The sequence below is a fragment of the Oryctolagus cuniculus genome, chromosome 8 (assembly GCF_964237555.1).
Source record: "Oryctolagus cuniculus chromosome 8, mOryCun1.1, whole genome shotgun sequence".
Classification (NCBI taxonomy): Eukaryota; Metazoa; Chordata; class Mammalia; order Lagomorpha; family Leporidae; genus Oryctolagus; species Oryctolagus cuniculus.
In genome coordinates this window covers 21,456,991-21,482,502 of record NC_091439.1, presented here as the reverse complement: position 1 = coordinate 21,482,502, position 25,512 = coordinate 21,456,991, and the positions used below count along the sequence as shown (strand labels likewise).

General features: G+C 40.2%; 1 pseudogene; it reads left to right on the top strand.

Annotated features, from left to right (window-relative positions):
- Positions 1-9,335: 9,335 nt before the first annotated feature.
- On the top strand, positions 9,336-10,451 carry LOC100344841 (oxidoreductase HTATIP2 pseudogene; annotated as a pseudogene).
- The last annotated feature ends 15,061 nt before the right edge of the window (positions 10,452-25,512 follow it).

Here is a 25,512-nt window from a genome sequence, read left to right as displayed (position 1 = left end):
GTAGAAAATGGAACAGAACACATGTTCTAAAAACAAGAGGAGATCCTCCCCATCGCCAATGCCAACAGAGCAAACTATGTTAACACATTGTTATCTTCTTTGATCCCTACAGAGCTATGCGAGGCAGGTAGGGCAGGGGTTGCTGCCATGCTCCTGGAGTCTGTATAATATTTATAATTTTGCTTAGTATAATTTTCATTTCAAAGATATCTGTTTGATTTTTTTCATTATTCCCATTTCTCTGCATTTTAAATTTTTTCTATGTTCTCTTGAAAGTCATAGAGTTTCCTTAAAACCACTTTTAAAATTCTTCATCTGAGCCTTTGAAAATCCTGGATCCTAGGTGGTTGGTTTCTGGAACCTTATTGTGTTCCTTAAGTGAGATCATGTTTTGCTAAGAGTTTCTGATGCTTACAGGAGTATAGTAGCATCTGCACATTGAAAAACTTGTTATTTTTTCAGTCCTCATAATCTAGTGTGATTTATGACTGTCCTTCAGGATATTCTAAGTAGTCCATGTATTTTCTCTGAGCATGTGGACAGTTACCACTTCAGCCCTAAATAACTCCTTAAGTTGAGGTTTGGCACAAGTCTCCTGCAAGTGGACAATCACCGTCTCAGTCCCAAAGGATGGCCTAAGCCCATCTATGCCAAATCCATAACTGGTGTGTTGTTCAGAATTAATTATGGGGGCTGGTGCTGTGGCACAGAGGGTTAACGCCCTGGCCAGGAGTGCCTGCATCCCATATGGGCACTGGTTCGAGACCCAGCTGCTCCACTTCCGATCTGGCTCTCTGCTATGGCCTGGGATAGCAGTAGAAGATGGCCCAAGTCCTTGGGCCTCCGCACCCACGTGGGAGACCCGGAAGAAGCTCCTGGCCCTGGATCAGCATAGCTCTGGTCGTTGCGGCCAATTGGGGAGTGAACCATCAGGTGGAAGACCTCTCTCTCTCTCTCTCTCTCTCTCTCTCTGCCTCTCCTTCTCTCTCTGTGTAACTCTGACTTTCAAATAAATAAATAAATCATTAAAAAAAAAGAATTAATTATGGAAGTGTCCAAGACAAGGTAATCCATCTCCCCTGCAGCTAGGGCAGGTCCAGATGCCCAGCCCTATAGCCACCAATACTGCATTGCTAGATTATCCCCAGGGCCCACAGCTTACAGTATGAGGGTAGAATCAAAACCTCATTTGTATGATGTTTCTATTGTTGAGGTAGACTCAAATTACGAACCCACTACAACTAGAAACATGTGATACTGGTTGAGATAAGAGACTGATGAATTGGAGACAAAGGACCCCAGTACACAAAGTCCACAGACTTTGCAGGCACTGGCCTGGGGACAAGCACCCTTAGTTCTGCTCATATGTTCTCTAACATATTTGCTCCGTTGAGTTTCTTCAACTCTGACACTAACTCGAAATTGGACTTCAGGGGAAAATCTTGCCCACACAAATTGATAACGTATTTCCATTGAACTGAAGACTTGAGAAGGTCTGACAGGCAATTTAAGTCAGCTTGGAGTCTGGAAATGTGAGCGTACTGCACGGCCTCTAATCTGGAAGCAATGAAGACATTGGGGAAGCACTTCGCTAAATTCTTCATGGCGACTTGGAAGGCGTCAGGCGACTTGAGGTCGTAATGGATGCAGTAGACATTGTGCTGGGCATATATAGCATGGAGAAGTCTCTCAACCATGATTGCATCTTTGTGCACAACCAAGGAATAGGTGATTGGGAAGCGTCTCTCCTCCCCTGACACGAGCTTCTGCTTTATAAGCCTGGCACTTAGTCCCAAGACAGTCTACTTGTTTCTTGCTGTCTGTCCAAGGACAATGAAGGGTGATAAGCATCTTATCTTGGTCATCCAGGGAATAAGTTTCATCACAGTTGATTCTTCCAGTCTCCAGACTTTGGGCAATATTGGAGGTATACACCAGACCCACATGAGACTGGAAACAATACATGCCAAAACAAATCCAACCCACATTGGCACAGATCTTTGTCTTATGCCAAAGCCACTCCAAAGGCTCCATCTGGGAATGCTGGCCTAGATATAGAGGTCCTTGGGCTTTATCTGGTACTATGTCTTACAGTGTTGTGCTCAGCTGTGAGCTCCCAGGCAAGATCCTAAGTTTCCTCTCCTGTCCTACTCTCTATCAGCTACAGTCTTATTCCATTGTCTCCCACAGACTGGAGAAAGGTTGGTGGAGGCAGTCCCGAAGCCCTAGCCACCTAGCTAAGAGGGTCCAAAGATTCAGTTAGCAGATACAGGTCTGGGGACAGGATCCATGAGATCTTATGGAGCACTGGTGTCTGTCATGGTGTGCCTGGTATTAGATTTCGAGTCTAACATCAGAACTTAATTTACTCTCCCTCTCCCAAAGGGGCAGTAAATGTCTTTCTCCACAGAGCTGATGGAAAGGTGACATGGAGCATCTCCTTCCTTCCTGCTTTAACACATCTGTGTTTATTATTATACCAAAACCAACACTGTGGTCTCTCACCTGGCTTCGGTAGCTTTTCTGAAGGTGATTTCGTGTTCAAATTGTTGACTCCATTGGGAGTGTTCTACTCAGCTGCCATTTTGTACCACTTCAATACCTCTTTTTATGGTATTTAATGTTGTTAATAATGTCTTCTTGAAATTCTCAATTCACTTGGCGTCTGCGAATTTTTTAAATAGTTCTTGTCCTTATCTATCATCTCTTCCATTTTCTCTTCCTTTATATGAAACTTCAGTCAGATGATATGTCCCACTGCTGATCTGGGTTCTCTTCTGTTCTCATTTAAAACCTTGTTCCTAGTAAAAAATTTTTTTGACAGGCAGAGTTAGACAGTGACACAGAGAGAGAGACAGAGAGAAAGGTCTTCCTTTGCCATTGGTTTACCCTCCAGTGGCTGCCGCAGCCGGCGCACTACAGCCGGCGCATTGTGCTGATCTGAAGCTAGGAGCCAGGTGCTTTTCCTGGTCTCCCATGGGGTGCAGGGCCCAAGGACCTGGGCCATCCTCCACTGCACTCCCGGGCCACAGCAGAGAGCTGGCCTGGAAGAGGGGCAACCGGGACAGAATCCGGCGCCCCGACCGGGACTAGAACCCGGTGTGCCGGCGCCACAGGCAGAGGATTAGCCTATTGAGACACGGTGCTGGCCCTTCCTAGTAAATTTAATCCACTTCAACAGTCACACCTAATAACTGTATTTTTATAATTACCAATTTCTCCTTTTCTTTTATTCTCTTTCCTTCTTTCTCTGAACCTGTCATTTCATCCAACAAATATTCATTGAGAGTTAATCCCTGTCAGGCATAATTCCAAGCACTGTGGCCCAGAATCCTACCAGAGTTCTAAGTCCATATAATCTATTTAACTCCTCCACTTATGTACCTCAGTGGTATCTCAAATTTAAGATGTCCAGTACCACACATACAACTCCCTCATCCTCCGAATGCATTCTGTATCCCCTGCTCCAAAGAGAAGCATTGTCATTCACCAAGTTGCCCAACCCAGAAACCTGGGGGTTATCCTTGAATTCCTAGTCATTATCATCTCTACTTCTAGCCAGATGCCAAAGTCTACCTCTTATATATTCTATCTATTGTGTGGTGATTGAGTGCTTAGACTCTGGAGTCAAATTTCAACTATACCACTTGCTGACTGCTTAACATTAACATAATCTGTTTATCCTTTGTAGACCTCGTTTCTCTTTAAAAATTGGTATGGAATGTATTTCACAAGGATATAAGTTAAATGAAACAATCCATGTATATCACACAGCACTGTGCCTAGAACATAAGTTAATTTCATTAACATCATCCTTCTGACATTATATTAGTTCATGCTTTTGCCCTTGCTTGGCAACCATCCTAACTGGTCTGCAGTAGCATCCTAACTGGCCTACTGTGTTGTCCCTCATCAACCCATTCTTCCCACCACTGCCCAAAAATCTGAAATTCCACTCCTGGGAATTTACCCAAGGGAGATGAAATCAGCACATGAAAGAGTTATCTGTACTCCCATGTTTATTACAGCTCAATTCACAATAGCTAAGATATGTAATCAACCCAAATATCCATCAACTGAAGACTAGATAAATTATGGGATATGCACACCATGGAATACTACACAGTGGTAAAAAAAAAATTGAAATCCTGCCATTTGCAACAAAATGGGTGAAACTGGAAAACATCATCCTTAGTGAAATAAGCCAGTCCCAAAAGGATAAATACATTATGTTCCCCCTGTCTGTCACCTAAAAGGTAACCTATAGTAGTGAAATTGACACTTGGAGATGTGATGACTCGGAACAGTATTTTTTTTTCTTTTCATATAATTTGTTGAACTCTTTGCTTAGTATAATCTTAAGTGTATAAAGTTCACTGAAAATAGGTCTTAGTGAAAAAATAAGAATTGGAATAGGAGAGGATAGGAGAAGGAAGAGGAAGAAGGGTGGGAGTGCAGGTGGGAGGGTGAGTAGGGTAGGAAGAATCACTATGTTCCTAAAGTTGCATTTATGAAATGTATGAAGTTTATATACCTTAAATAAAAGGATTCTGGGGGGAAAAAACATTTGTCTCCATTCACTGGCGTTTTTATTAGCTTCAGAAAAGGGAGTGGTTACATAGTACTACCCCCAAGTCCCAGGTAAGGGGAAGTGTATTTTGGGGAGGGTTCTTCTGATTGATGATAGGATTACATGGGGGAGGGGTAGGCATGGCCTCAAGCTCATGAACTCAATATATCTCCCTGACTTTTCCCACTTCATTGCCCCCTCAGAGATTTCTGACCCTTAAACTTGAGGGGATGCTGAAGGATATAGACTCATCATATCTTCTGTATCTACTTCCTCCAGATCACGGATCCAGGCCCTGCCTGTCCTGGGTCCAGAAATCTCTTCCTTTTTTTTAACTTTTATTTAATGAATATAGATTTCCAAAGTACAGCTTATGGACCACATTGGCTCCCCCCACCATGACTTCCCTCCCACCCGCAACCCTCCCCTTTCCCGCTCTCTCTCCCCTTCCATTCATATCAAGATTCATTTTCAATTTTCTATATATACAGAAGATCAGTTTAGTATACATTAAGTAAAGATTTCAACATTTGCACCCCCATAGAAACACAAAGTGAAATATACTGTTTGAGTACTCGTTATAGCATTAAATCTCAATGTACAGCACATTAAGGACAGAGATCCTACATGAGGAGTAAGCACAGTGACTCCTGTTGTTGACTTTACAAATTGACACTCCCATTTATGGCATCAGTAATCTCCCTATGCTCCAGTCATGAGTTTCCAAGGCTATGGGAGCCTTTTGAGTTCTCCGACTCTGATCTTATTTAGACGAGGTCATAGTCAAAGTGGAAGTTCTCTCCCCCCTTCAGAGAAAGGTACCTCCTTCTTTGAAGACCTGTTCTTTCCACTGGGATCTCACTCACAGAGATCTTTCATTTAGTTTCATTTAGGGCTTTTTTTTTTTTTCCCAGAGTGTCTTGGCTTTCCATGCCTGAAATACTCTCATGGACTTTTCAGCCGGATCCAAATGCCTTTAGGGCTGATTCTGAGGCCAGAGTGCTGTTTAGGACATCTGCCATTCTATGAGTCTGCTGTGCATCTCGCTTCCCATGTTGGATCGCTCTCCCCTTTATTCATTCTATCGGTTAGTATTAGCAGGCACTAGACTTGTTTATGTGATCCCTTTGACTCTTAGCCCTTTCATTATGATCAATTGTGAACTGAAATTGATCACTGGGACTAGTGAGATGGCATTGGTACATGCCACCTTGATGGGATTGAATTGGAATCCCCTGGTATGTTTCTAACTCTACCATTTGGGGCAAGTCAGCTTGAGCATGTCCCAAATTGTACATCTCTTCCCTCTCTTATTCCCACTCATATTTAACAAGGATCACAAGAAATCTCTTCTTAATCTAATGAACTGGTTTCATGAGCTGGAGTATTTTCAGTCACCACCAATAGCTTGGTTCCCTGCATGATAATCACTACTCTCAGGAGTTGTTGAATTCTGAAACACACAAGTTAATCAATCAGTATAAGCAAAACCAGAAGAAAACAAATTGTAAGGGGAGCACCCTTTAGGATGGGAAGAAAACATTCTATTGATTCCCAGATACTGGTTGGAGATAGGCTGTTCTTGTTCAGGTTGTAAAACCATTTAACCTGTATAAGCCGTACTTTGGAAATTTATATTCATTAAATAAAAGTTAAAAAAAAAGGAAAAAAAAACTTAAAAAAAAAAGATTTAGCCCGGCCAGCGCCATGGCTAAATAGGCTAATCCTCCACCTGCAGTGCCAGCACCCCGGGTTCTAGTCCCAGTTGGGGCGCCAGATTCTGTCCCGGTCGCTCCTCTTCCAGTCCAGCTTTCTGCTGTGGCCTGGGAGTGCAGTGGAGGATGGCCCAGGTCCTTGGGCCCTGCACCCACATGGGAGACCAGGAAGAAGCACCTGGCACCTGGCTTCGGATCGACACAGCGCACCGGCCGCAACGCGCTGCTGTAGCGGCCACTTGGGGGGTGAACCAACGGCAAAAGAAAGACCTTTCTCTCAGTCTCTCTCTCTCTGTCACTGTCTAACTCTGCCTGTCAAAAATAAAAAATAAAAACCATTTAGCCTGAGCACAGAGATTTTTAATGTCTCTTTCAGTAAACATACTATCATTAGAGTAGAGGTGGCAGATTCCACTAATCACTGCACATGTTCCTCCTTGTTCTATCAATATATTCCAAGGCCTATCAATTGTCCATGACTACCTTATACAGAGTGTTTATGTATATGTATATAAGTACTTGCTATAAATATAGGCCTGAAGTGCAAGCCAGATTAACTGGAGCAATGGTCAGGTTTTTAAAATTAGCTTCATGTGGCACACCAGGATCTTCTGGTATTATAACATAAGAACCCACTAATGCAGCTCAATTCACAATAGCTAAAATATGGAATCATCTCAAATATCCATCAACTGAAGACTGGATGAAGAAATTGTGGGATACGTACACCATAGAATCCTACACAAGGTAAAAAAAGAAAGAAAGAAAGAAAGAAAGAAAGAAAGAAAGAAAGAAAGAAAGAAAGAAAGAAAGAAAGAAAGAAAGAAAGAAAGAAAGAAAGAAAGAAAGAAATCCTGTCATTTGCAACAAAATGGATGCAACTGGAAAACATACTAGTGAAATAAGCTAGTCCCAAAAGGACACATACCATATGTTCTCCCTGATCTGTAGTAACAAATAGAGCACCTAAAAAACTGTTAAAATCTTTACTTAGTATATACTAAGTTGATCTTCTATATATAAAGATAATTGAAAATGAATTTTAATGAAGAATGGGATGGGAGAGGGAGTAGGATTATTAGGATTTAATAAAATTTCAAATTATAGGGCACCACCTTCATCCTCAGAGACTGGCTGTCAGCAGCTTACAACAGGTGTTACTGGAAAGACACTCAGGGCTGGGGAAAGGGACTACCAACTCCAGATCCTCTGCATTAGGCCAAATGGGAAAAGTCCCTAAGAAACCAGGCCCCACTCAGCCTCCGGGATCTTGGGAGGAATCTCAGAGATGAGGGCCCCTCTGCCCAGTTCTAAGTCACTGGGGCCACCCCAAAGTGCTAATGACAATGACAGTCAACAGTTTAAATGAACTTCCCAGTGGATTTTCAACATACCAGTGAGAAAAATGGCAGTCCTGAGACGGCTCTGGGCCAGTCCTCAGTCCAAATGCAGCAATAGCACCCAATGCTCACCAAAGGGCTTCCAAGCTCGGAGGATTAAGTCTCATGACCCAGGAGAGCAGAAACATGGCAGGTGGTGGCCTCCTGCTTCCTAGGAGAACCCACCAGTGGTTCACAGGTGCAAATTCAGCTCCAGCTGCCCATGGGCTAGAGCGAGGCTTTGTACGAGCACAGACTGACCTGCCAGTCCTTCCAAACAGCCCAGTCTCATTCCAGCTCGGTCTTCAGTCTCAGGTAAGAATTAGGACAAATCTGGTTTTAAAAAAGTACCTACAGGAGGGGCTTTCCAGATTGACAGTGATTTCTTCAGTAAAAATAGTTAAGGGTTCCTGACTCCAAACATTTTTGGAGTGGCTTGGGAGTCACACATTCACCCTTGGCCAGCAAGGGTTTGCAGGTGGGAGGGTGGTTATGGGGGGAAAACCACTATAATACAAAAGTTGTACTTTCTAAATTTGTATTTATTAAATAAAAGTTTAAAAATTAAAAAACAAATAGAGCACCTAAAAGGTAATTTATAGAAGTGAAATTGGGGGCCGGCGCTGTGGCATAACAGGTAAAGCAGCCACCTTCAGTGCCAGCATCCCATGTGGGCGCTGGTTCGAGTCCTGGCTGTTCCACTTCTTTCCAGCTCTCTGCTATGGCCTGGGAAAGCAGTAGAAGATGGCCCACGTCCTTGAGCCCCTACACCCACATGGGAGACCCAGAGGAAGATCCTGCCTCTGGGCTTCAGATTGGCACAGCTCCAGCCGTTGCAGCCAATTGGAGAGTGAGCCAGAGGATAGAAGACTTCTCTCTCTTTCTCTCTCTCTCTGCCTCTCCTTCTCTCTGTGTGTAACTCTAACTTTCAAGTAAATAAATAAATCTTAAAAACAAAAAGAAGTGAAATTGACACTTGGAGATGCAATGACTTTGAACAGCCCTTGTCTTGATGTTGAGGAACAGTGCTTTTTTTCCCCATACAATTTGTTGAACTCTTTACTTAATACAGTTAATCTTAAATGTATAGTTAATTAAAAATAGATCTTAGTGAAAAAATAAAAATTGGAATAGGAGAAGGAAGAGGAAGAAGGGTGGGAGTGCAGGTGGGAGGGTGGGTAGAGTGGGAAGAATCATTATGTTCCTAAAGTTGCAATTATGAAATATATGAAGTTTGTATACCTTAAATAAAAGGCTTCCCAGGCAATTTAAAAAAGAGAGAAGAAAGAAAGCACATTAACATAAAACAGAAACATAGCAAAGTATGAAGCAGTGTACAGATTTGTAATCATACATGGAAGGATAAAGAATCCCCAACCTTAAAACTGGTATTAGATCATACAAAAACCTACAATCAACTTTCAGACAAAAAATAAAATTTCCAAATATTAACAAACTTCCTCCCAAACTTAATATTCATTTAGTTTGACCTACCCAAACTAAGTGATTAAGATTATTTATTACAAGATCTCAATTCCTGGTTCTTTGTTGATCATGCACGACATAGAAGAGATTAATGTTTATAACTTCCATCATTATGGAAGTAAGCTCACTAAGAATAACTAGGTATTACTGTATTTTTGATAAACATGTTTAACACAGTGAGTTGTCAACAGCCTTAAGAATTTTGAAGCACTTTTTCCCAGGGGAACAGATGGGGAGATTAATAACTTCTTCCAGATCTTTTATCAGGGGCGAGAACCTACCAGACCTTAATTTCCCCAGATCAGCACCTATATATTACTTCCCCAGCATGGTCAATTCAGAGGAGATGCTGAAGCTTCAGGAAGACTTCAGGAAGCAGAATAAACCCATCTTTATTCCGGGCACCAGTGGGGAAACTGGCAAAGTCCTCTTGAATGAAATCCTAGAACAGAAACTGTTTTCCAGAGTCACCCTTACATTGGCCAGAGCGATCTCACTGTTCCTGCGGAAGCTTATAAAAATGTGAATCAAGAAGTGGTGGACTTTGACATGCTGGATGCCTATGCTTCTGCCTTTCAAGGCCATGATGGTGGGTTCTGTTGCCTGGTAACCACTAGAAAAAAAAAACAAGGAGGAGGGATTTTTTCATATTAACAGAGATTATGTGCTGAAGTCTGCAGAGGTGACAAAAGAAGGAGAGTGCAAACATTTCAACTTGCTTTCCTCTAAAGGAGCTGATAAGTCAAGCAATTTTTTATATCCACAAGTTAAGAGGGAAGTGGAAGCCATAGTTGAAGAATTAACATCTGGTCATTACTCAATATTTAGGCCCAGAGTTCTATTATGTGACAGGCAAGAGTCTTGCCCAGGTGAATAGATGGTTATGGAATTCTTTGGTTCTTTACCAGACTCCTGGGCTGGCGGGCAATCTGTATCCCTAGGCAGGTGACAATGGCAAGAGGAATGTTTAACAACATGGTGAGACCAAGCAGCAAGGTGAAACTTCTGGAAAACAAGGGCATCCACACCTGGGGAAGGTCAATAGCTTTCTCTAGCAGAAAAGTGCTTTTCATTGTAAACCCCTACACCCAGCACCAAACTGGTCATTTCAAGGTTTAAAAAAATCAGCATGCTTTAACTTTGTTGTTTATTCTCAGAGACTCAGATCCAATCAAGACAGGATTGTGCTCTCCCTCAGTAGTTCAGAGCCTGGCTGTGCAAACAGATCACCCAGGGAGCTTTTTTTTTCTCATTTGAAAATGAGAGAATCTTAGGCCAAAACTTCTTGTATGTAGACACCAAAGTACATATTTCTCTTTTGTTAAAACTGCTGGTAATGGTTTTGGTGCCCCTGGTCAGGAGACAAGTTTTGAAACGCTTGTCTGCAGAGTTAAAACAGCAGTCTAAACCTTATGTACAACACAGATGAGTTCTGTTCTAAAATCAGTGACATTCTTGTTCCTGAGTTACCCAAATGTTAATAAACTATATGTAATTGTGTAAATGAACACTGTGCCTTCACTACTACTTTGGAACATATAATAAAACTTGGGGCCAGTGCTGTGGCGCAGCAAGTTAACGCCCCGGCCTGAAGCGCCGGCATCCCATATGGGTGCCGATTTGAGACCCAGCTACTTTTCTTCTGATTCAGCTCTCTGCTATGGCCTGGGATAGCAGTAGAAGATGGCCCAAGTCCTTGGGCCCCTGCACCTGCATGGGAGACCTGGAAGAAGCTCCTGGATCCTGGCTCCTGGCTCCGGCCGTTGCGGCCATTTGGGGAGTGAACCATCGGATGGAAGATCTCTCTCTCCCTCTCTCTGCCTCCCTCTGCCTCTCCTCTCTCTGTGTAACTCTTACTTTCAAATAAATAAATAAATCTTTAAAAAAATAAATAAAATAAAACTTACAACTAAGCTTATATAATTTGGGGGGAAAATGAAGAAGAGGAATAAATCTTAGGTGCCTCTTAGATTATTAGAAAATGTCCAAGTATTCATGATGATACAATTGCAGTTAATATTTAGTAAGTGCTTGCTAAGTTCTAGTTTTCACATGTGTTATCTGTACATTAACCCTTCAAACCAATCATATAAAGTGACACTGTCATTAACCTTAAAATGGGAAAACTGAGGTTCACTGTGATCAGTGCCTTGTCCAAGGGTCCAAAGCTGGAAACATGAAGCTGGGAAATGTCAGTCAGGATTCTAACCCAGATCAGTCTGATTACATAGCTTCTACTTTTATGTACTCTGCAAGAGCACCCTATATCTGTGTATTTCCAGATGACTCCAGTAACTTGTTCATACATGTTGTGGATGAATGAAATTGGAATATTTATATTTTTCAAAAAATAGAATTTTGAGTGCAGAAAAGGATACAGTATGAAAAGAACATTTAGTTGATAATTTATTATTTTAACAAAAGATTCAACCATAACCAATCTGAGTAAGGTTAAATCATATTGGTAAAACAGTATTTCATATATTATAGAAAACTTAAAAGGCAAAATTACAAAACAGAACACTATGTTACTATTCCAAATTGGGAGAACTCTTTCAGGAGTAAAAGAATTCCTCTTAATCTAATAGATAGCTGGGATAGACTACTTTCATTTGTATCCACAGATAACTGATTTATGAGATGTTAGCATACCTCTTATAATGTATTGTCAATAACATTTTGTCTTGTCTTGATTGAAATTAAACCAACTTGCCCCATCTATATCACTTAGACTGAAAAAATTCTCCCCATGAAGGGTACAATTTAGTTTGGCAAAGCAAAACAAGTCATCTGAAAATGTACAAATAACTAGGAAAAAACTCAATCAACCTTTTAACTATATCCTGAAACAAAATAACTGCATTAAACACCATTTTCTCATTTCATTGAATCACATTTTTAGTCAAACACACCCAAAATAATATTTTTCACCCTTTACAAAACACACAAAGCAATATAACTGTATCATCAACTCAAAAGAGTAAGAAGAAAGAAACATTCAGAACATTTCATGTCTCAAAGTCGAATCACCTCTGCCTTGAAAAGATTCTGCCGTAAACCATACCTTATGGAATAACTAATATCTTCATTGCTATTTTCTTTGGAAGTAATTTCATCTATCATATATTACTATCTTGAGCTATGATATTAAAAAGTTATTGAAGTTAGAGCTTGGAAGATAAAAATGAGTCCATTCACAGATAAAACCACAAAATCAATGAAGCAACATTATTCATACAGAGATAACAAAAAGTGTACAAATTCTACCACTATTATTCAAAAAAATTATCAAAAGCCAGAGTTTCTATTTCCTCACACAAACCTTGGTCATTATGTCATCTTGTGAATTGATTAGTATGACTGGGAAGGAAACTCTAGAGATTTTTAATGACTAAAGACTAGATACAACTGCAGAAAGAGAATTTTCAAAACACTGCCTCCTAAAAAAAAGCTTACTTCAAAAAAGTATTTTCTAGTAAATAATGCATTGCATTCTCTGAAATATTTAAAGTCCAAATCTATACCTCCCTTAGCTCTATCTAGAATAAAGAAGCACTCAGATCTAAAAGATGTGTATATGTTTATTTTTTGTAACAACTAGATATTTTAGCACAATATGGAAAAACAGTAGCATTTAACTCAGAATAGATTTTGACAATGCATATGCTTAATAATAAAATTTACTTTTAACCTAATAATAGTATTTCTTACAGGTGTAAGTAGGGAAAATGCCAAGCATAATGTGATGAAAGGAATTTCCACTTATATTGCCTCTATAGAATGAGATTAGCAATTTTCTATAAGACAACTAAGAACTGCAGTTGAAGCTTTCTGAAAAAATCCCTGAATCAAACATTTCAGCTTCGGTCTGTATCTATTACATTCTTTAGAAAGTTTTGTGGTTATCAACATTCTGTCTTTTCAGTAAAGAAACTTTACAAGGAGCATTTGATGTATTGAGTCCATTTGATGTATTGAGTCCTGTTCAAGTATTTGCCAAATCTCTAAAGATAAATTCATTGAACTATTCTCAAGAACAGCCTCTCAGTCCTATTTTCAAACCAATGTGTTACCCTTATATCTATTGCTGTTAAGTTTTGACAAATGGCTATGGTAACATATCACTCCATTTAGTTAAACAAGCTCTACTCACTACAGGCATCTAACTCTCCCCTCTGCATCATTCACCAACATTTAGTTCTTCATAGAAACTTTTCTTTGTTCACATTCTGTACAGCATGCACTAGAGAACAAATACCCAGTTTTCAATTCTATCCATCATTCTTTCCAACATTTAAATACGTTACAAGAACAGTATAGTGTAGTAGAAATTGCATTGCCTTTGAAATAAGGCAGATTTTAGTGAGAATCACAATATCACTTACTAGATATCTCACCCTGAAAAAAATTACTAACCACTCTGAATAATCACCTAAAAAACAGAAGGAATAATACCTCACTTGCAAGTTGTAAAATTAGATTTGGTATGTAAGTAACCCTCCCCCACCAAATAGCACAAAGAACTTACTTTAAAGCACAAAGTTGTTATTTTCTCTCTGATCTCTGTGTTTCTGCACAATAAGGAAATGTTTTATATTACTATTTTAATAATACTAACAAGACCTCCATGGGCTATTAACCTCACTCTCCACTTTCCATAGTTATCTCTGTCACATTTTCCACTTCTCTCTTACTTTCATTCCTACCCGGGTGACTCTATGAAACTAGTGTCAATACCAGAATGTCTATACAAATGCTCCTTAGCTTATGTTCTAATCAAGTCCCAATAAACCCATCATTGAAAATACCTTATGTTTAAAATACATTCACTGCACTTTAAGAGAGAAACACTGAGATAAAGAATCTTCTATTTGCTGGCTCACTGCCCAAAAACCAAGAGCCATGAGCTTCATCTGGGTCTGCTTCTTTCCTAGGCACATTAGCAGGGAGCTGGATTGGAAGTGGAGCAACCAGGACATGAACCAGAACCTATATCGGGTGCCCACATCACAGGCAGGGACTTAACCTGCCTGCTATGCCACCTTGCAGGCCCCTCCAGCCACCTTCTATTTTATATTACATTTTTATTTATTAACATATAGGTAACAGATTTCATGAATTTAATACATAACAATTCCAAGTATACAACAATACTTTCCCTTTTCCCTCCTCCTTCCTTTCTTTGCTTTTATGTTTTAATTTTTTGTGATAACATACTTTCAATTTACTTAATAATCACAGGCTCAATGCTCCTCTAAAGAGCTCCACAAGCAAAAGGTATACCACCTTAGACCATTATTGATCATTACCATCCATAACACTTTTCAAAATCACATTTTTAAGTTACGTGAACATAGGTCTGCACTGTGGCGTAGCAGGTAAAGCTGCCGCCTGCAGTGTCAGCATCCTATAAGGACACCAGTGTGAGCCCTGGCTACTCCACTTCCAATCCAGCTCTCTGCTATGGCCTACAAAATTAGTAGAAGACAGTGCAAGTCCTGGGCCCCTACACCCATGTGAGAGACCCAGAAGAAGCTCCTGGCTCCTGGTTTCAGATTGGCGCAGCTCAGCTGTTGCAGCCATCTGGGGAGTGAACCAGCAGATGCAAGACTTCTCTCTCTCTCTCTCTCTCTCTGCTTCTGCCTCTCTGTAACTCTGCCTTTCAAATAAATAAATCATTTTTTAAAATGACATGAACATCTCTACCTATATTCTTCATTTCTCATAATGTATTTCCTCTTTGATTATGTTTATTCTACATTGAATTAGAAGTTATAAACTGCTCATTTCCACCACCTACTTTTTACCAACTCTGTTTTCTGGAAATAAGAATGTTGCAATATACTGGTAAATGCTAGAACCATGTTGTTTACCTTAAAGCAGTTATATGACCTTGGGAAATTTCCTTTTCTTTAAGTTCAGCCTCTTTTGTGTAAAATGAGGATAACCATTTACCATACAACTGCCATGAGGATTGAATGAGTTAATGAACTGCACAAAATGAGTAATATATAAAAGCTAGACATTATTACCATCATTAAAGCTGAAATGCTACCATCTTAAGCATATGCAACATTAATATAGGCTATGTAATTATAAGCAACTGCCTAATACAAAAGTCCTTTCAAAATCCAGCAACTAAATCCCACTCATTGATACCAAAGTCTATTTTTCCATTTTGATCTGTAGCAAAATGCTAGTTTTCATTCATTCTAGAGAGATTTAAGTAATTACTGCATGTCAGACCTTGTGCTAAGAGCTGAGAAAATAACAGTAAATAAAAACAGACATCACCCTTAGCCTTGTGATGCTTACAGTACAGTGGAGGACAGCACCACCAATCCAATCATCATAAAACAAATGGAAAACATTAGCCATAAAAAAAATGCTACAAGTTAAGGTACACGATGCTATAAGAAGACCAATTTACCAAAACTCAACTTGCCAAAAGTCAATTTTCCAAATGACCAATTCACTGAATTTCTTAACAGATAAATTCACTGAAAGCTACTTTGCCAAAAGCCAATTCTAGAAATTCAATGTGAAGAAACGTAGTCTGCCAAATCATCATTTCACCAAATGACCAATTCACTGAATTACTGCAGATTTTCTCGATGTCTTCATTTCACAGAAGTTTTGATGCATCCTTTTTTGAAAGCTCTTCAACGCCAAGTGTGTCTGTCTGGGCTGACTGTCAATTTCATGCTTCACATTTCCAAAGCCAAGGCATTCTCTAAGGTCCAATGATCCATTACTCCAATGTAAGCAAACAGTGGGCTTCTCCTTAAACGCAGTTTGTGGTCTTCAGTCTTAGGCTTCTGCCTGTCTCTGTCACTGCCAGAAAGGCAGCTGCACAGAACCATCCTAGACCAGCATGATGAACTGATCTGCAATTGTCTTGCCAAATCTGTTTTCAGCAAAGTGGTCATTTATGGAACTGACTCTCAGTTAACTATTTCTGAGTTAAATTACCTACAGCTCAAGTGTTAAGAGACTTTGGGAATTTAATTTTTCAGCACAGAGGGGAAGGTTTCAGTGAGGAAAAAAAAATTAACTGAACTAAGAAGGATAAATAGAAAGCAACCAAGCAAAATGGAAAGGAAAGAATGTCTAAGCAAAGAAAACAGCATATACAGAGGCTATTTGGAAGGAGGAAGCATAAAAGTAAAGAAGGGTTGCAAAAGAATTGGGTTGATTGCAATGTACAGAACAAGGAGAAGTAGAGCTTAAATTGAGGCTAAAGAAACACACTTAGAAGCTAAAGCAGGTTGTGCCTCACAGACCATAAAAAAGGTTTCTGTTCTTATTTTAAGTATGAGAATACTTAACATAATTTAAGCAGGGGAATGACACAATCAGTTTTTTAAAGAGAGAGAGAGATCATTTTGTGGGTAAGCACTGTGGCATAGCAGGTTAAGTCACTGCTTGCAATGCCATCCAGTGTGAGAGTGTTGGTTCTAGTCCCTGCTACTCTGTTTCAGATTCACTTCCTGCTAATGTACCTGGGATGGCAGTAGAAAATGGCTCACATTCTTGAGCCCCTGCCACCCATGTGGGAGACTAGAATGGAGTTCTTGGCTTCTGATTTCATGGTTGTTGCAGCCATTTGGAAGTGATTCACTGGAGGAAAGATCTCTCTATCTCTCTCTCCCCTCATCACTCTTTCAAATAAACAAATAAATAAAATAAATTTTTAAAACAAAAAGATCATTTTGCAAGTGGCATAAGACAAATTTTTGCTTCTTTTTAAAAATATTTTTATTTTTAATTTACGTGCAGTAATTGTACACATTTATGGGGTACAGTGTGACTTTTCTAAACATATATACATGTTTAATGATCAGATCAGTATAATGGGCATTTCTGACACCTCAGATATTTCATTATTTCACTGTATTGATGAGACTAGATTTTAAGATTATTCTAGTTTATTTTTTCCACGTTGGAAATTTATTATTGCAATAGTTCAGGAGAGAGATGAAAGTGATTGAACTCCAGCATGGGGAAAAAGTAAAGCAAAGTATATCACTTAAAGAGTTGTTTGGGAGGTAGAAAAGCAGGATTTGTTATGAAAGTGCTAGATATAGGAGTGAAGAAAGGAAAAGCATGGATAACATCTATATTTCTGGTTTACATAATTAGATGGTAGTGCTATTCCTGATAAAGGAAACACTAGAAGAAAAGCAGGTTTTCATGCTATTCTCTCAACATATTGCTACATATGTGTCTATTTCCTGTTTTGGGGGAATGTCTTCTTTCAAATGTTAAGTTATTGAGAGATTGAATGTGAGTTTGGTTGAGGACTTTTATGTAATTACTGTCTGGTAATTGTGCTATTTGGTAATACATAATCTTTTTACCTAGGCTCCATCTTTTATTAGCAAACTTTACACAATTAACTAAAAACTCTTTGTCTCAATGTCTTCAACCCAAAAATGGGGATAATATTAGTGGTTGTCTGGTAAGAAACTAGTTAGCAGTACATTTGCAATCCATCCTCTATCTTTACTGGAAGAGAGCCCCAAGAAGGAAAGGAGATTGCATAGACACAATGAACATTCTAGTGACAAAATTCCTGAGGAAAACATTAGTAATTTTATTTGCTAGTAAGAGTCCTAATCCATGGAAAACCTTTAGCAGAATGTACCTGGTCCACATGGATTATCTATGATATGCATCCCTGAAATCTAGGGAAATCCAGTCATTTGCAACAAAATGGATGAAGCTAGAAAACATACATAGTGAAATAAGCCAGTTCCAAAGGGACAAATACCATTTGTTCTCCCTGACCCGTGATAACTAATAGAGCACCTAAAAGCCATTCTGTAGAAGTGACATTGACACTTTGAGAAGCAATGATTCCAACAGCCTTGTCTTGACTGTTGAGGAACAATTTTTTTTTTATTTCACACTATTTGTTGAACACTTTACTTAACGTAGAGTTAAACAGACATGTATAAAGTCAATTGAAAATAGATCTCAGTAAAATGTAAGAGTGGGAATAAGAGAGGGAGGACACAGAATTGGCCCTTGAGGCATTCTGGTCTGGCTGAAAAGCCCATGAAAGCATTTCAGGCATGGAAAGCCAAGACCCCAAGATGGAGGCCGTGGGGCGCATCGTGGAGAGGGATGGGCTGAGTGAAGCCACGGCACAGAGCCGGCTGCAGAGCCAGATGAGCGGGCAGCAGCTCATGGCCCAGAGCCACGTGGTGCTGAGCACGCTGTGGGAGCCCCATGTCACACAGCGCCAGGTGGAGAATGCCTGGGAGCTCCTGCAGAAGCACATGCCCCAGGCCCACCAGGCCTGAGCAGGCAGGCCAGACCGCACACTGCACATGATCCAGCGGGGAGGGGGATGAGTGCCCCGGGCTTCGTGCTGAGCGGCGCAGGACACAGCCGGCCTGACGGTCCAGGGAAGCCTACTCACAGGCTGCTGTTTGGCCAGCAGTGAGGCTGTGGCTCCACCCCTCGGTGTTGCCCACAGGTGTTTGATACCAGGCGAATGGGTCGAGAACACTAGAACTTGTAGAGGCATTAAAGGTTAATATTGCCAAAAAAAAAAAAAAAAAAAAAAAAAGCCAAGACACTGCAAAAAAAAGTCTTACATGAAGGAATTTGGTGGATGAGACCCCCGTGGAAAGAAGTGGTCATCAAAGAAGGAGGTACTTTTCTCTGAAGAGAGGATAAAACTTCTACTCTGCTTATGGCCTTGTCCAAATACCAACAGTTTGTGGATTCAAAAGGCTTCCATAGCCTAGGCAGCTCACGTCAAGAGCTTTGCATGATCACTGACGTCATACATAAGAGTGTTGTTAAATTAACAACAGGAGTCACTGTGCACTAACTTCCCATACAAGACCTTTTCTCAAAGAGTTGTATTATAATTATGTCTAAGTTCTTGCAAAAGATGAATCATTCTTGGGTGCTTCTTTAAAGGTAATTAAGTTTCTAAAAAAAAAAAGTGAAATTAACTGCAAGATGCAATGACTTTGAACAGCCCTTGTCTCAACTGTTGAGGAACAGTTTTGGGATTTTTTTGCTGTGCTAATTGTTGAACTCTTTACTTAGAATAGAGTTGGCCTTCTGTGTATAAAGTTCATCAATAATGGATCTTAGTGGAGAATGGGACATGGAATGGGGGGGTGGGAGTGTGGGCAGGAGGGCTGATATGGTGGGAAGAATCATTATATTCCTAATGTTGTACTTATGAAAAACATGACGTTTGCATTTCATAAATAAAAGGATTTTTGGTGAAAAATAAATAAATAAACAAACAGCAAGAAAGAAAAAATGCAATTGACTATTGGCTTCCTGATTATTCTTATATTCATTCTTATGAATGAAAAGCACTGATGCTCCTAGCCAAGTCCATTGCTCAAGACTAAGTTTGAGGCTGGCGCTGCGGCTCAATAGGCTAATCCTCTGCCTGCAGCACCGGCACACCAGGTTCTAGTACTGGTCGGGGCGCCGGATTCTGTCCCAGTTGCCCCTCTTCCAGGCCAGCTCTCTGCTGTGGCCCAGGAGTGCAGTGAAGGATGGCCCAAGTGCTTGGGCCCTGCACCTGCATGGGAGACCAGGAGAAGCACCTGGCTCCTACCTTCAGATCAGTGCAGTGCACCGGCCGCAGCGCGCCGGCCACGACAGCCATTGGAGGGTGAACCAACAGCAAAGAAAGACCTTTCTGTCTGTCTCTCTCTCTCACTGTCCACTCTGCCTGTCAAAAAAAAAAAAAAAAAAAAAGACAGTTTGAAGCAAGCATCCTGGGGTGTTAAAGTAATGCCACCATTCCAGACAAAGAGCAGTTTTGTTGAAAGCTTGCTATAAAAGTAGTGGAACCCCAAGCTCAATGTTGCTCTTTTATAATATTTCCAACTGCATGTGCATACTTCCAGCTGGTCCCTATATATTATCCTCCATGAGAACAATTGTCAAGTGAATAATACAAATATAATGATACTCATACTTTCTGCTGTTTCAGAAATTACAATGTGTACTTTGCTGTAACCTAGAAGACAACTGTCTTCCATTAGCATGGTTGATGAAACAATAATCAGTTAACTTATTACCTTAAAAGCATGATAAAAATCAAACCCCAGAGCTAACAAAAACTTCTTGACTCTCTAATAAATATCTCAGTGACCACAATAGATAGCATGAGGAATATAGTGTATCTTGCATAATAATATTTAACATATAAGTATTTTATAATTTTTCCCACAAAATATCATATAAATTGCATTAAAAAATCTCACGAGGTAGTCGGCACCATGGCTCAATAGGCTAATCCTCCACCTGCGGAGCTGGTACCCCGGATTCTAATCCCAGTCAGGGCACCGGATTCTATCCCAGTTGCTCCTCTTCTAGTCCAGCTCTCTGCTGTGGCCTGGGAGTGCAGTGGAGGATGGCCCAAGTGCTTGGGCCCTGCACCCCATGGGAGACCAGGAGAAGCACCTGACTCCTGGCTTCAGATCAGCATGGTGTTCCAGCCACAGTGCGCCAGCCGCAGCGGCCATTGGAGGGTGAACCAACTGAAAAGGAAAGACCTTTCTCTCTGTCTCTCTCTCTCACTGTCCACTCTGTCTGTCAAAAAAAAAAAAAAAAAGACCTTCCATGACAAACAGATATTGAAAGAATGTGTCACCACCCATTAAGCCCTGCTTAAGGATATGCTGCACACAGAAACACAGAACAAGGTCATCAATATGGAAGAAGGTGAAGCAGTAAACCTCCCAATAAAATTACAAAGGCTATCCAAAGTTCAAAGCATATATTAGAAATATCTTTGGGAAAATGGCATTGCAAAGTTTACTTATTAATAGTCACCTTGAATGGAAATGACCTCAACTCTCCAGTTAAAAGACACAGACTGGCTGAATGGATTGAAAAACAAAACCCATCTATTTGCTGCCCATGACCAAATGGCTTCACTGCTGAATTCTTTTTTTTTTTCCGAGACCTAAGTGCTTTAAGCATCATTCATTGCCTCCTAGGTGTTCATTAGCCAGAAACCGGATCAGAAGTAGAGTAGCCAGGACTCAAACCAGCGATTCCAATGTGGGATGTGCTCTTATCAACCAGTGACTTAACCTCTGCACCAGACATCTACCTCCAATTTATCTTTTTTTATTTAATAAATGTAAATTTACAAAGTGCAACTTTTGCATTGTTGTGGCTTTTTCCCCTATAACCTCCCTCCCACCCGCAGCCATCCCATCTCTGCCTCCCTCTCCCATCCCATTCTTCATCAAGATTCATTTTCAAGTATCTTTATATACAGAAGATCAACTTAGTATATACTAAGCAAAGATTTCAACAGATTGCACCCACACAACCGCACAAGATACAGAGTACTGTTCAACTAGTAGTTTTATCGTTAACTCTCATAGTAAAACACATTAAGGACATAGATCCTACGTGGGGAGCATGTGCACAGTGATTCCCATTGTTGATTTAACAATTGACACTCTTATTTATGACGTCAGCAATCACCCGAGGCTCTTGCCATGAGCTCTCAAGGATATGGAAACTTCTTGAGATCATCAACTCTAAACGCATTTAGTCAAGGCCATATCACAGTGGAAGTTCCTTCCTCTCCAGAGAAAGGTGCCTCCTTCTTTGATGGCCCGTTCTTTCTGCTGGGATCTTGTTCACTGAGATCTTTCATTCAGGTCATTTTTGCCACAGTGTCTTGGCTTTCCATGCCTGTGAGACTCTCATGAGCCTTTTAGCCAGATCCAAATGCCCCAGGGGTTGATTCTGAGACTGGAGTGCTGTTTAGGGCATTTGCTATCCCATGACTCTGCTTTCACTGCTGAATTCTATCAGAACTCTTTAATTAACACACAATTATTCTTAGGTGTTTAAAATTACCTGAAAAGTGATCCCTGTTAAAAATAAGAGTGGGAATAAGAGAGGGAGGAGATGTACAGTTTGGCACATACTCACTCGGACTTACCCCTAATGGTAGAGCTAGAAACGTGCCAGGGGATTCCAATTCAATCCATCAAGGTGGCATGTACCAATGCCATCTTACTAGTCAAAGTGTTCAATTTAAGTTCATAATTTATCATAATGGTAGGATTAAGTGTCAAAGGGATCACATAAACAAGACTAGTGTCTGCTAACACTAACTGAGAGAATTAAAAAGGAGAGAATGATCCAACATGGGAAGCAGGCTACGCAGCAGACTCATAGAATGGCAGATGTCCTAAACAGCACTCAGGCCTCAGAATCAGCCCTTAAGGCATTCATATCTGGCTAAAAAGCCCATGAGAGTATTTCAGGCATGGAAAGCCAAGACACATATTCCTAAATCTGAAAAAGATATAACAGAGAAAGAGAACTTTACACCAATTTCCTTGATGAAAATAGATGCAAAAATCCTCAACAAAATTCTGGCCAATAGAATCCAACACTACATCAGAAATGTATTTGCCTGGACCAAGAGGGATTTATTCCTGGTATGCTTGGAAGGTTCAACATTTGCAAGTCAATCAATGTGATACACCACATTAACAAATTGAAGAACAAAACCATAAGATTATCTCAATAGATGCAGAGAAAGCACTTGATAAAATGAAACACCATTTCCTGATGAAAACTCTGAGTAAACTGGGTATAGAAGAAACATTCCTCAACACAATCAAGGCAATATATGACAAACCAGCAGCCAGCATACTATTGAATGGGGAAAAGTTGGAAACATTCCCACTGAGATCTAGAACCAGACAAGGATGCCCACTCTCAATATTGCTATTCAAAATAGTCCTGGGGGCTGGCGCTGTGGAACAGCGGGTAAAAGTACTGGCCTGAAGTGCCAGCATCCCATATGGGTGCCAGTTCTAGTCCTGTCTTCTCCGCTTCTGATGTGCAGCTCTCTGTTGTGGCCTGCGATAGCAGTGGAAGATGGCCCAAGTCCTTGGGCCCCTGCACCCGCATGGGAGACCTAGAGGAAGCTCCTGGCTCCTGGCTTAAGATCAGCACAGCTCCAGCGGTTGCGGATATCTGGGGAGTGAACCAGTGGATGGAAGAACTCTCTCTCTGTCTCTACCTTTCTGTAACTCTTTCAAATAAATAAAATAAATCTTTTTAAAAAATAGTCCTGGAAGTTTTAGCCAGAGCCATTAGGCAAGAAAAAGAAATTAAAGGGGCTCAAATTTGGAATGAGGACTAGTGAGATGGCATTGGTACATGCCACCTTGATGGGATTGTATTGGGATCCCCTGGCATGATTCTAACTCCACCATTTGGGGCAAGTGATCAATTTCAGTTCACAATTGATCACTCTGATAGGTCTAAGAGTCAAAGGGATCACACAAACAAGACTAGTGTCTGCTAATACTAGCTGCTAGAATCAAAAAGGGAGAGAATGATCCATCATGGGAAGCGGGATACACAGTAGACTCATAGAATGGCAGATGTCCTAAATAGCACTCTGGCCTCAGAATCAGCCCTTAAGGCATTTGGATCTGGCTGAAGAGCCCATGAGAGTATTTCAGGCATGGAAAGCCAAGACACCCTGTGGGAAAAAAAAAAAAAAGAAGAAGACCTAAATGGAAGATCTCTGTGAGTGAGATCCCAGTGGAAAGAACAGGGCCATCAAAGAAAGAGGTACCTTTCTCTGAAGGGAGGAGAGAACTTCCACTTTGACTATGACCCTGTCAGAATAAGATCGAAGTCGGCAAACTCAAAAGGCTTCCACAGCCTTGACAACTCATGACTAGAGCCTAGGGAGATTACTGATGCCATAAACAAGAGTGTCAAATTGTTAAGTCAACAACAGGAGTCACTGTGTACTTACTTCTCATGCGGGATCTGTCCTTAGTGTGTTGTCCAATTTGAAGTAATACTATAACTAGTACTCAAACAGTATTTTACACTTTGTGTTTCTGTGTGGGTGCAAACTGATGAAATCTTTACTTAATATATACTGAATTGATCTTCTGTATATAAAGATAATTGAAAATGAATCTTGATGTGAATGGAATGCGAGAGGGAGCAGGAGATGGGAGGGGTGTGAGTGGGAGGGAAATTATGGGGGGGGGAAGCCATTGTAATCCATTAACTGTACTTTAAAATTTATATTTACTAAATAAAAAAATGAAAAAAAAACAAATTTGGAATGAGGAAATCAAATTATCCCTATTTGCATATGACATGATTCTATATAGAGAGGATCCAAAAGACTCCATCAAGAGACTATTGGAACTCATAGAAGAGTTTGGTAAAGTAGCAGGATATAAAATTAATACAGAAAAATCAATACCTTTGTATAAACAGGCAATGCCACTGCTGAGAAAGAACTTCTAAGAACTATCCTATTCAAAATAGCTACAAAAAGAATTAAATATCTTGGAATAAATTAAACCAAGGATGTCAAAGATATCTATAATGGAAATACAAAATATTAAAGAAAGAAATAGAAGACACAGAACATGGAAAAATCTTCCATGTTCATGGATTGGAAGAATCAATATCATTAACATGTCCATTCTTCTGAAAGCACTCTACAGATTCAATGCTACACCAATCAAAATACAGAAGATATTCTTCTCAGATCTAGAAAATATGATGCTGAAATTCATACTGAAACATAGGAGAGCTCAAATAGCTAAGCAATCTTATGCAACAAAAACAAGGCCAGAGGCATCACAATACTAGATTTTAAGACATAGTGCAAGGCAGTTATAAGCAAAACAGCCTGGTACTGGTACAAAAACAGATGAGTAGACCAATGGAACAGAATGGAAATGCCAGAAATCACTCCAAGCATCTATAATAAACTATATTTGACCAAGGAGCTAAAACCCATCCCTGGAGCAAGGATAGTCTCTTCAACAAATGATGCTGAGAAAACCAGATTTCCACATGCAGTAATATGAATCAGGACTTGTACCTTACACCTTACATGAAAACCCATTCAAATGGATTAAAGACATAAATCTATGACCTGATGCTATCAAATTACCAGAGAACATTAGGGAAACCCTGCAAGACATTGGCACAAGCAAGGAGTTCTTGGAAAAGAACCCAGAGGCACAGGCAATCAAAGCCAAAATCAACAGATGGGATTATATGAAACTGAGAAGCTTCTTGCTGCAAAAAATACTCAGGAATTTGAAGAGGCAACCAACAGAATGGGAGAAATTATTTGCAAGCAATGCACCTGAAAAAGGATTAATAATCAGAATGTATAAGAGATACAGAAACTCCACAACAACAAAACAAACAACCCAGTTAAGAAATGGGCCAAAAACTTAAACAGACATTTTTCAAAAGAGGAAATCCAAATGCCCAACAGGGACATGAAAAAATGATGAGGATCATTAGCTATCAAGGAAATGTAAATCAAAACCACAATGAA